Raw genomic sequence first — 13,379 nt, 5'->3', positions numbered from 1 at the left:
ATAGGTTAGGTGGGAAGTTTAAGTTAATCAAAGATTCGAATTTCAAGCCCACTTGACCATACGCATCCTACCTTGACCCTAACCTCATTACAACCTATGGGAAGTCCTCATGATACTTGTATGCATGCATGAAATAATTGTTAATTGTTAGATGAAAAACAAATCTTGGAAAACATAATTAAGGGAGAATTGAGTGAATCAACCCCATACACTTGAGGGACTAGAGCGGATATACATTCGGTGAGGGTTCGATTGCTCAATTACATGTCTCCACCCATGATCATCTTTTCTTGCAAGTTTGTAAAATCTTTTTAATAATTCAATTCAATTGTGGGTTGAGTGATTGCTACTGCCTTAGCCCTTGTGTTTGTATATGTATTCTTGGGAATTGATTTATTTTGACTAAGTGGATGCATTCATGTAGATAGGTTGCATATAGATAGATTGCATTTAGTTAGTTTGCATTGAATAAATGTTGATATCCCTTTTCTTCTTTCTTGATTCTAGCATGAGGACATGCTTTGTTTAAGTGTGGGGAGATTTGATAAATCCCGATTGTGTGGTTTATCTTGTACTTATTTTAGGAGATTTTATCACCTTTTCCCACATTTATTCAATGAAATAGCATGGTTTTGTAATTCTCCCTTGAATTGTGCTTAAATGTGAAAACATGCTTTTTAGGCCCTAAAATTGGTGATTTTAATTCACTTTAATTCCATTCGATGCCTTGATGTGTTTGTTGAGTGATTTCAGGTTCATAAGGCAAGTATCGGATGGAAGAAGTGAGGAGAAAAGCATGCAAAGCGGGAGAACACATGAAGAAATGAAGGAACCGGAAAGCTGTCAAGCCCGACCTCTTCGCACTCAATCGACCATAACTTGAGCTACAGAGGTCCAAATGAGGCAGTTCTAGTTGCGTTGGAAAGCTAACTTCCAGGGCTTCGAAATGATAAAAAATTTGCTATATATTACTTCGAGCTCAGGAGCGCCCACGCGCCATCCACGCGTGCGCGCCGATGCTGTCTGTGGCCCACTAAAGTGAAATCGCCCCCAGCGATTTCTGAAGCACTTTGGGCCCAACCCAACTCATTTCTAATGCTATTTCATGCAGAATTCAAGCTGGGGCAAAGGAGGGAGCAATTGTTAGTAACTTAGCATCATGTAGGTTAGTTTCTAGAGAGAGAAGCTCCCTCTTCTCTCTAGAATTAGGTTAGGATTAGGTTAAATTACCATAGATCCATGTTTAATTCCTTGATCTCATCTTGTTTCTTCTATAATTTCTCTTTTTTACATCTTGATTTTCTTAATTGTCATGTTAATTTCTCATTTTGCACTCTTTTTTTATGATGAACTCATGTTGGATTTAGTTTACATTTTAAGCAATTTGATGTTGATGTTTATTTCATTGATGAATTAAGTTGTTGATTTACTTTCTTTGCAATTGGTAGTTGTTAGATTTTATTATTCTTGCATTTTTACCATGCCTTCCATTTGTACCCACCAAGTGTTTGACAAAATGCTTGGTTGGGCTTTAGAGTAGATTTTGAGCATTCTTGGCTTGGAAAGAGTAATTAGGCAATCTTGAGTCATGAGAACCCAACTCATGTTGGTGATCTAGAGTTGTTAGCAAATATTATTTCCATTAACGCTAATCTTTTACTAATGTAATTAGTAAGTTGATTAGAAATTTTGGATTGAGATTAGGTACTCTTGTTAGACTTTCTCTCATGGAAGATAACGTATATCTTCTTCCAATGTTGGAGATGACGTAATGAGATAAATTCTTGTTTATAATTGTGACATGATTAATTAGTCTTGTTTGACATTCTCCCTATGTGAAGATGACATGATACCTTCTTCAGTTTGTTGGAGTTGACTAAATAAGGCGAATTAATCATTGTATGACTAGGATAGAAAGCCTATGATCTCAATTCTTGTCATGAATGTCTCTCTTTATTATTTGCTTTCTCTTAATTACTTGTCCTCTTTAATTACTTGCTTAATTTACTTTTCTTGTCATTTATTTTAGTGCCCTTCTTATCAACCCAAAACCCCTTTTACCCCTTCATAGCCAATAATCATTCACTTCATTGCAATTCCTCGTGAGACGACCCGGAGTCTAAATACTCCGGCTAATTCTTATTTGGGATTTGTTCTTTGTGACAACCAAAATTTTTGATGTGAGAATTGTTTGTTGGTTTAGAGCTATGCTTACAACGAAGTAATTCTTTTCTATAAGAAGAAAATCTAGACCATCGAGCAAATCTCATCATCAAAATGGCGCCGTTGCCGGGGAATTGCAATGGTGTTGTGTTATTGGTTATTGTATATATGTGAATATTGTGAATAACTTGATTTTTGGATTGCTTGTTAGTTTTTGTTAGTTTTAGGACTTTATTTCATTATTTCTTGTTAGCTTTTGTTTCTTATTTTCACTTTTCACTATGAATTCTCAATTTGGCTATGAGTTTGGTTCTAACTATGTTGTAGGAAATGAGAGCTTCAATGAGGATGTGTATGAAGGATGGGACAATCAAAGGTGGGAGGAGTCATATGCATATGATCAATCCTCATGGCAACAACCTCCACCAATGCATTATGAAGAAGAGCCATTCTATGATGCATATCAATCCAATGGCTATGGTGAATCGCCTTATGACTTTCAAGAACCACCACCATATGTCTATGAGCCATATCCCCAATATAACCCTCAACCATACTCACAAGCCCCTTCTTACCAACCATCTCCATATGACCCTAATCCATATCCATCCTACAAACAATCATATGAGCCATATGAACCACACATAGAGCCACCACCATTCTAACATCAACATTTTCAAGAACCACCTCCTCCATACTATTACCAAGAAGAACCACCTCCAACGCATGCAAATTTTCAACTACAAGATGAATTCTACTTTTCGCCACAACCACCTTCCGACTATAATACCTTCCCCTCAAACAATGAACCCTCTCTTCCACCATCACCCCCGATGAAGCCTCTATGCTAGAATTAAGGGATCTTGAATCTCATATCTTAAGGCAACACGAGGAGGATGAAAAGAATTTTGAGGAGTTAAGAGCGAAAATGACCATCATGGTAGAAGCCATTGGCAACATAGTCTCATCCTGCCTAAGCCTATGCGATCAAGGCACTTCCATTGTGGAATGTGGAGAAGCAACGAAGAAGCTTAGTGAGGGAGTGAACTTAAAGCTCCAAGGAGAAGAATAGGAGTTAAAGCAAGAAATGCAACAAGAGGAGGAAGTAGAGATTATTAAAGAAGAGGAAGAAGTGGTTGAAGACTTAGGAGATGCGGAACCACCTTGGGAGTCTAAGATTGAAGAAAACCACTCCAAAGTTATTGAAATTGATGCTAAGGAGGAATGTGCACAACCTCCAAGGCATATCTCTTATGAAGAATTGGATGGGATAGAGCAAGAATTGAGTCCCCTTAGTGATGAAGATCAAGCATCAAGTCTTAGTGGTGACGAATCCTTTGAACATGAAGAACCTTCTCCTAATGAGATGGAAAGCAATGTAGAGGTAAATGTCTCTCACCCTCCTATTTATGATTTGAGTAAGGGAAAAGAGTTAGATAAAAGTGTTGAACCAAGGATTGATATTAAGAGATCTTGTGAGGAGGTGGAGATCCTTAGAAAAAGGAGGATGGGAATTGAATATGCTTTAGCAAGACCCTTGGAATCACCTTTGCCTAGGTTGCCATCTACACCTTCATTTGAGTGGATGAAACTCATTTCTATTATCTTTATTATCCCACTTGAATATGGATTGCTTGAAACGGATGGTCAACTTAGGATGCTTTGTGGGATGAAGCATAAAAGAAAGATGTTTCGTGGTTGGCGTTGTAAATCAAGACTTATTATGGTTGAAGCTTCAAGGAGTAAAGGTTGGACTAGTGCTCAATTGGATGGGTCTAGGAGGATAGTTTGGTACTTCCATGAGAATTCATCTCCCTTGCCACCCGGAGGAAATCCCCATGATCAACTCGAGGATGGGTGTGAAAACAAAGTGTGGGATCCCGGATCGCACAAGGAAGATCAACTTTGGGAGCCTATGGTTTGTGAAGAACTCCATCAAAGCTTGGAGTTATTATCTTTGAATGATGAAGCACAATGGAAGTCCAAGCATTGGTAGATGTTCAAGGATGGATTCAAGCACAAGCCACCTTGATGAAGAGCTCCCCATAAGTCCAACTTAAGGACAATAAACAAAAGTGCTAGTGGGAGAGACCCCACCATGGTAACATCTTTCCCTTTTTCTCTTTGTAAATATTCGTAATATAGGTTTACTTCCTTGTTTTGATTGCTTAGTTGAGTTTATTTGGGAGTCTAGTAGGTTAAATAAGGCTTTATGATGTTTTGGTAGCTGTTTGGAGGTTTGGAATGCTTGGTTTGGTGCAAAGACATGGAAAAATTTTGAAAAACAGAGCACCATCCACGCGCACGCGCACTTCACGCGTACGCGCGCCTCAAGCATTTTCGACCATCCACGCGGACGCGCCATGTACGCGTACGCGTGGATTGAGTTTTCCACCCCTCCATACATTCACCCGAGAGTTGTGCCTGACGTGTGCCAACTTTGTGCCCAAGGCACGCGCACGCGCACCTTGCGCGTACGCGCCCCTCTCAAAATAAGCCATCGATGCGGACGCGCCATGTACGCGTACGCGCTGCCTCCATTTCATCAATCCACGCTTACGCGCACATGACGCACACGCGTGGATTGCCTTGTTTCACTCACCTTCTTTTCTTCTTCTCTTTCCATTTCTTTCCTTCTTCTCTTCTCTTTACACCCTTCAAACATCAGCCAACACTACCAAATATCATGTAACACCATTTCTTTTAGTTAGTTTAATTTTCATTTAACTTTTGTTTTCCATTATAAGTGTTGGATTACTGATCTTGTTTACTATTTACTGCTGCTTATTACTGATAGGATGTTAGTCTAACATCATTGTTGTTAATTGTCATTGTTGGATTTCTTTGTTGAGGTTATATTTGGTTACTTAGTTCGGAACTTTTCATGTTTAACGCTTTTGAATACCAACTACATGTTACATTGCCTTCATGCTTCTTAACTCTTTTGAATTGCATGTTTTGGCCACCATGCATTCATCATCTATTGTTAGGCAATTGTATATTATCATTGATTTTTTTTAGGTGATGCTTGTTTATAGTTTACCCTTATTCACATCACTTATTTCATGCTTTGAGATTGTAGAATTGTGAAATTGGATCGAAAGCTTACCTAGTGATGTATTTTTGAGCTTTTCAAGCTTTGTGGACCATGCTTGCTATGTGATTGATTTTGTTTTACTTCTACATCCTTTTCTTAGGTTCCATAGCATCTATGTGTTTCACCTCTATGTCACTTAGGTGTTGCAACAACTTCAATATGTGTCATTGTTTGATGTGTGAGCTCTCTATACCATTTTGTTCATTAAAATTACTTATACATCAATCAATGTCCATGCATTATCCAATTTCACAATTGCTTGATTAATTGCTTGAGTGCTTTCATGCCTCTTCACTACTTGTTTGGTTAACTTAACCTACAAGTCTTTTTGAAGTATTTCAAGCACACTAGAATGAGTGAAATGTGTGTCTTCTTTTGTATAATTGTGACATGGTCTCTAAATACTAGAGTGTGAGTTCTAAACCGCATGCAAGTTAGGACCCGCACACTTACATTTCATTAATGTCACACTATTTCACTCACTCAATTCTAGTGATTTACCGCTTTCCAACAATCCATGCTTCCTTGCTTGTGCATTTACTTGTCTTATTATCCCCTGTTTTCTATGTTCAGGATGAATCATCATAAGCAAAAATGGAAGCGGGAGAAGAACACGCAGCACCAGTTGACCTACCAGCTGAAGGTAGAAACTCGGAAAGTCGCCGTACCCCCCTTGTTCATCTTTGGATGCACCAAGGACGGTGCAAACTTTTAAGTGTGGGGAGGTCGTCTGACCATTCAGCGTTTTTGGGTAACAAGTTTCTAATCCCAACACTTTTTCATTTCATTTTTAGGACTTTTAGATTTTTTTGTTGCATTTTCTTATTTTGCATATGTATATATTAAGCTTAGTCAAAATCATGATATTTTCCAAGGATTTTATCTATAGGGCACCCCAATTAAAAAAAATTTTTTTTAGAACTTGCTTGAATTATATACTTTGTGGAACATGATTTTTGAGCTAAGAACACAAGCATGTGAGATTTGAAACTAATTATGTGGTTACATCATATAACCACTTATTTTCATTCATGTGTGCATTATTCTCTTCCTATGATTGTAATCTTTGATTTGTTTAATTCTATATGTCCATTATTTTGTGTATATATGCATTTACATGATTGAGGCCATTGTTCAAATAGCTCACTTACCCAAACAGCCTACCTTCTATCTTCTATTGTTAGCCAATTTTGAGCCTATGCTTAACCCATTTGTTCTTAATTGTAGCACATTACAAGCCTAAGTGAAAAATAATAAATGTCCTTAATTTGGATCTTTGATTAGCTTAGGCTAGTGAGAGTGTTTATCATTTGATTTTGGGAGAGTTGGGAACATTGGGTAGAGATAAAAGTGTATTTTTGTATTTGTGTTGAGAATCTTGGGAATTGGGTACATACTCATGCATTAATCATGTGTAAACCATATGCATTGATGTTCTTGTATATATATATTTTAATTTGAAAAGAAAAAAAAAATTAACGAAAAAAAATAATAATAAAAAAAAGACAAAGAATTACAATAAGAAGGGGACAAAAATGCCCCAAAGTTCAAAGTTCAATAAAAATCAATGCATATTGGGAATTAATTTATTTTGACTAAGTGGATGCATTCATGTAGATAGATTGCATATAGATAGGTTGCATGTAGTTAGTTTGCATTGAATAAATGTTGATGTCCCTTTGCTTCTTTCTTGATTTTAGCATGAGGACATGCTTAGTTTAAGTGTGGAGAGATTTGATAAACCCCAATTTCGTGGTTTATCTTGTGCTTATTTTGTGGGATTTTATCACCTTTTCCTACATTTATTCAATAAAATAGTATGGTTTTGTAATTCTCCCTTGAATTGTGCTTAAATGTGAAAATATGCTTTTTAGGCCCTAAAATTGGTAATTTTAATTCACTTTAATTCCATTCGATGCCTTGAGGTATTTGTTGAGTGATTTCAGGTTCATAGGGCAAGTATTGGATGGAAGAAGTGAGGAGAAAAGCATGCAAAGTGGGAGAACTCATGAAGAAATGAAGGAACCGGAAAGCTGTCAAGTCCGACCTCTTCGCACTCAATTGACCATAACTTGAGCTATAGAGGTCCAAATGAGGCGGTTTCAGTTGCGTTGGAAAGCTAACATCTGGGGCTTCGAAATGATATAAAATTTGTCATATGTTACTTCGCGCTCAAGGGCGCGCACGCGCCATGTACGCATGCGCGCCAATGCTGTCCGTGGCCCACTAAAGTGAAATCGCCCCCAGCAATTTCTGAAGCACTTTGGGCCCAACCCAACTCATTTCTAATGCTATTTCATGTAGAATTCAAGCTTCGACAAAGGGAGAGCAATTGTTTGTAGCATTAGCAACATGTAGGTTAGTTTCTAGAGAGAGAAGCTCCCTCTTCTCTCTAGAATTAGGTTAGGTTTAAGTTAGATTATCATAGATCCATGTTTAATTTCTTGCTTTCATCTTGTTTCTTCTACATTTCCATGCTCTAGTGATGTAATCTTCTTGATTCTCTTGTTAATTTCTCTTTTGAGCATCATTTTGTGATTGATGAACACTTGTTGGATTTGGATTTTTCTTTAATGAGATTTGATGTTTGATGTTCTTTTGATGTTGATTTGAGTTGTGATTTACTTTTCTTGCAATTAGTAGTTGGTAAATTTATATTTCTTGCACTTTTACTATGCTTTCATTATATGCCTTCCAAGTGTTTGATAAAATGCTTGGAAGGATGTTAGAGTAGATTTTGAGCATTCTTGGCTTGGAAAGAGTAATTAGGCAATCTTGAGTCATAAAAACCCAACTCATGTTGGTGATCTAGAGTTGTTAGCTAATATTGTTTCCATTGACGCTAATCTTTTGCTAATGTAATTAGTAAGTTGATTAGGACTTTTAGATTGAGATTAGCTAGTCTTGTTAGACTTTCTCCGAGTATGAGGATAACATGATACCTTCCTCTATCTTCGGGGATGACGTAATAAGATAAATTCTTGTTTATATTTGTGACATGATTAATTAGTCTTGTTTGACATTCTCCCTATTTGTTAGAGTTCACTAAATAAGATGAATTAATCATTATATGACTAGGATAGAAAGCCTATATTCTCAATCCTTGCCATGAATGTCTCTCTTCATTAATTGCTCTCTTTAATTACTTGCTTAATTTACTTTTCTTGCCATTTATTTTCTTGCCCAATTATCAACCAAACCCCCTTTACCCCTTCATAGCCAATAATCATTCACTTCATTGCAATTCCTCGTGAGACGACCCAAAGTCTAAATACTTCGGTTAATTCTTATTGGGGTTTGTACTTGTGACAACTAAAAAATTTTAATTTGATTCGAGGATTGACTATTGGTTTGGACTATACTAACAACGGGATTATTTTGTGGAATTCCGAACCGGTGTAAATCCTTGTGTCATATTCTAAACTAGGAGAATCAATAACACTATCTGAATTCTGAGTTCCTATGGATGCCAATCATTCCGAACTTCAAAGTATAAAGTGAGATGCCAAAGCAGTTCAGAAGCAAAAAAGCTACTAGTCCCGCTCATCTAATTGGAACTAAGCTTCATTGATATTTTGAAATTTATTGTATTTTCTCTACTTTTTATCCTATTTTGTTTTAGTTGCTTGGGGACAAGCAACAATTTAAGTTTGGTGTTGTTAATAGCGGATAATTTATATGCTTTTTGGCATTATTTTTACATAGTTTTTAGTATGTTTTAGTCACTTTTTATTATATTTTTATTAGTTTTTATGCAAAAATCACATTTCTGGACTTTACTATGAGTTTGTGTGTTTTTCTGTAAATTCAGATATTTTCTGGCTGAAATTGAGAGACCTGAACAAAAATCTGATTCAGAGGCTGAGAAAGGACTGTAGATGCTGTTGGATTCTGACCCTCCTGCACTCAAAGTGGATTTTCTAGAGCTAAAAAAGCCCAATTGGCGCGATCTTAATTGGGTTGGAAAGTAGACATCTTGCGCTTTCCAGCAATGTATAATAGTCTATTCTTTGCCCGAGATTTGATGGCCCAAGCTGGCGTTCAATGTCAGCCAGAGACCCTTTTTCTGGCGTAAAACGCCAGAACTGGCACCAGAACTGGAGTTAAACTCCCAAACTGGCATCCAAGCTAGCATTTAACTCTAGAAAAGGCCTATGCACGTGTAAAGCTCAATGCTCAGCCCAAGCACACACCAAGTGGGCCCCAGAGGTAGATTTCTGCACTATCTGCACTTAGTTACTCAATTTCTGTAATCCTTAGTAACTAGTTTAGTATAAATACTAGTCTTTCCTATTGTATTCATACTTTTATCATCTTATGCCATTTTTCACATTTGGAGGCTGGCCACACGGCCATGCCAAGACATTTTTCTCTTATGTATTTTCTACGGTGGAGTTTCTACACCTCACAGATTAAGGTGCGGAGCTCTGCTGTTCTTCATGAATTAATGAAAGTACTATTGTTTCTCTTTCAATTCACGCATGTTTCTTCTCCAAGATATACTCTCATTCTTAATTCAGTTAAGTCAGAATGAAGGGGTTACCCATGACAATCACCCACTATCTTCATTACTCGCTTAGCCAAGATCCGCGTGCTTGACAACCACAAGCGATCTACATGATGTTCAACGTAGTCATTGGACGACAGCTAGAGTATAATCTCTTAGGTCTCTGATCCACGGATTTGTCTCACCTCTCCTGACAATAGAGCATTCGAATCCGTGAGATTAGGACCTTCGTGGTAGAGGCTAGAACCAATTGGCGGCATTCCTGAGATCCGAAAAGTCTAAACCTTGTCTGTGGTATTCCGAGTAGGATCTAGGATGGGATGACTGTGACGAGCTTCAAACTCACGAATGTTGGGCGTAGTGACAGTGGGCAAAAGGATAGAGATTCTATTCCGACACAAGTGAGAACCGACAGATGATTAGCCGTGCGATAGCTGTGCCTGGTATTTTTCATCCGAGACGAGAGATCCGACAGTTGATTAGCCGTACAGAAACCGTAGCTGGACCATTTTCACTGAGAGGACGGATGGTAGCCATTGACAACGGTGATCCACCAACACATAGCTTGCCATGGAAGGGAGCACGCATGATTGGATGAAGACAATAGGAAAGCAGAGGTTCAGAAGCAACAAAGCATCTCCAAGTGCTTATCTGAAATTCCCACCAATGAATTACATAAGTATCTTTATTTTAATTTACGTTTTATTTATCTTTCAATTATCAAAACTCTTAACTAATTGAATCCGCCTGACTAAGATTTACAAGATGACTATAGCTTGCTTCAAGCTGGCAATCTCCATGGGATCGACCCTTACTCACGTAAGGTTTTATTACTTGGACGACCCGGTGCACTTGCTGGTTAGTTGTACCAGAGTTGTGAAAAGTGTGATCATAATTCCATGCACCAGCACACCAAACTTAGAATTGGATCATATGCTTCACAATGTCATGGATAATTATCAAAATTGTCTATACGAGCTTGAATTCATGTTAGAGCAACACTTATTATTCATACTGAAGAATTAAAAACAAGGAAGCAAAATCATGGGCTACCTCCCATGGATCGCTTCTTTAGTGTCATTAGCTTGACGGTTGGTTTACTGTTAGGGTAGATTGTAATGCTTCAAATATTCTCCCCTTACAGTGAAGCAGTCTCCACTTGATTCCTTGATGATCTCTACATACTCTAGGGAGAGGACCTTTCTAATGGTGAACACTTGAGATAACTGAGATGGAATGTATGGAAGATGGGGTGGGGTTGGTGGAAAGTGGGCTGATATCACCTTGTCTCCAGGGGAAAAACCCTCTGTAGGAATCTTCTTATTTCTCCATCCCCTTGGCAATTTCTTCACAACTCTTTTCTCTTCTTCCAGTGGTGCTCCAGTGATTATTGTGTCAGGGGCTTCCTCATTGATTGCTCTTCCCAACTCTTGTGGCTTCAGTTCTTTCTTGAGTTTCCTCGGTTGCTGTAATTCTTGAAATTCTTGCTTTGTTTACCAAGGACTGTTTCAGGGGTTCAACTACTGATTCACTGTTGCTTTCTTTTGTGCACATGTTGCTGTGATCATCCTTCGGCTCTTTAAGTTCTTGTTTAGACTCAGATGTATGTTTGAAAACATGGAAGGTGAGGTGTTCATCATGTATTCTCAGGATTAACTCTCCTTGTTCCACATCTATCAGGGCTCTAGCAGTGGCTAAAAATGGTCTTCCCAGAATAATAAGATGGAGGTAACTTTCCTCCATGTCCAGAACAACAAAGTCAGTGGAGAGGAAGTAGTTTCCCACTTTCACCAACACATTTTCCACTACTCCTTCGGCCCACTTCTGAGTTTTATCTGCCAATTGGATGATTACATCTGTGGATCTCAGCTCATTGATTTACAACTTCTTCATAAGAGATAGAGGCATCACATTTATGCTAGCTCCAAGATCATAAAATCCCCTGTCAATTTTTGTCTCTCCTATGGCACAGGGAATATGAAAGCTCCCTGGATCTTTTTTCTTCACAGGTACATCCTTCTCAATGAGGGCACTACATTCCTTGTTCATTTTCACTGTTTGTCCCCCTTTTAAGGTTCCTTTCTTCGTCAGCAGCTCTTTCATGCACTTGATGTATGTGGGCATCTGTTGGAGAATTTTGATGAAGGGGATGTTGACACTGAGAGATGCAAGCATGTCTAGGAATCTTGAATATGAATTTTCTTTTTCATCTCCTTTGAGTCTCTGAGGGAATGGTGCCTTTGGCACATAAGGCTTCGGAGTTTCCTTCCTTGTTGTTTCCTTCCTTTGTACAGATCCAGTTTCTTGTTCCTTTATCTCCAAATTGCTCTAGGAGCTTCCTTGGCAGTGCTCTGTTGGTTTGCTGGCATCTCCTTCCTGAATTTCTTCATTCGCAAGGGTAACTACCTTACACTCTTCCCATTTCACCTTCTTCATTTTCCCTTTTGGATTTTTCTCTGTGTCACTTGGAAAACTGTCAGTGGACTTCGGAGTCTGTTGTGCAAGATGTCCTACCTAAAATTCTAGACTCTTAAGAACCTCTCCTCGGATTTTTATACTCCCTCTCACTTTTTCCTTGAATTTCTTCATGTCTGCAGACTCCTTGCAAAGGTTTGCAAGCATTGCTTCCATTTTGGCCATTCTGTCCTCATCGTGTGGTGATGGTTAGTTAAAATTGGGGTGTTAAGAGTGGTTGTTGTGGCTTTGGTATGGTGGTTGTGAGTAAGTATTTTGTGTGGTCTGGTATGGTTTTTTGTTGGAGTTTTGGTGAGTGGAGTTGTTATACTGGTTTGGATTATGTGGTCTGTGATCTTGGCATTGGTTTTGTTGGTTTCCCCACCCAAAGTTTGGGTGGTTCCACCAACCAGAGTTATAAGTTTTAGAGTATGGATCATTAGCTTGCCTAAATGAATTTCCAAGGTAATTAACTTCCTCCCAATTAACTCTTTCTTCTGTGTTCAACTCTTCTTGGGTTGATGGTTGAGTGTGGATAGCTGCAGTATGATTTTTCTCCATTTGCTTGGTCAATTCAGCCAGTTGCTTGGTAATCATCTTATTCTGGGCCAGGATTGCATCCATATGGTTTAATTCCAAGACTCCCCTGTTGTTGCTCCTATCTGAGGCATAAAAGTACTCATTGTCAGCCACTGTCTCTATAACATCAATGGCTTCTTTAATGGTCTTCTTGTTTAAGGAACCTCCAGATGAGTGGTCTATAGCCTTCTTTGATTCATGACTCAGCCCTTCATAAAAGATATGAATTTGCACCCACTCATTAAACATACCAGGGGGTATTTCCTTGTCAAATCTTTGAATCTCTCCCAGGCTTCATAAAGAGTCTCACCATTCTGCTGTCTGAATGTTTGCACTTCAATTCTCAGCCTATTTATTTTTTGTGGAGGATAGAACCTTGTTAAGAATCTGTTCATTACATCTTCTCAGGTTGTCAAGTTTTCCTTGGAAAAGGATTCTAGCCATTTTGATGCTTTGTCTCTCAAAGAAAATGGAAACAGTAGTAATCTATAGGTGTCAGGGTGAACACCATTAGATTTAACTGTGTCACATATCCTTTGGAATTTAGTGAGATGCTCATTAGGATCCTCTTGGGCACTT

At 38.3% G+C, this 13,379-nt stretch overlaps 1 non-coding gene across 1 annotated transcript; it reads left to right on the top strand.

Moving 5' to 3' along the window:
* Positions 1 to 13,047: 13,047 nt before the first annotated feature.
* Positions 13,048 to 13,150, top strand: LOC112788514 (small nucleolar RNA R71). Its single transcript, XR_003195874.1, has one exon. It is a non-coding gene; the product is annotated as a small nucleolar RNA R71 (small nucleolar RNA).
* The last annotated feature ends 229 nt before the right edge of the window (positions 13,151 to 13,379 follow it).

This window comes from Arachis hypogaea, chromosome 20 (assembly GCF_003086295.3).
Source record: "Arachis hypogaea cultivar Tifrunner chromosome 20, arahy.Tifrunner.gnm2.J5K5, whole genome shotgun sequence".
Classification (NCBI taxonomy): Eukaryota; Viridiplantae; Streptophyta; class Magnoliopsida; order Fabales; family Fabaceae; genus Arachis; species Arachis hypogaea.
This window is presented reverse-complemented; position numbering and strand designations above follow the sequence as displayed.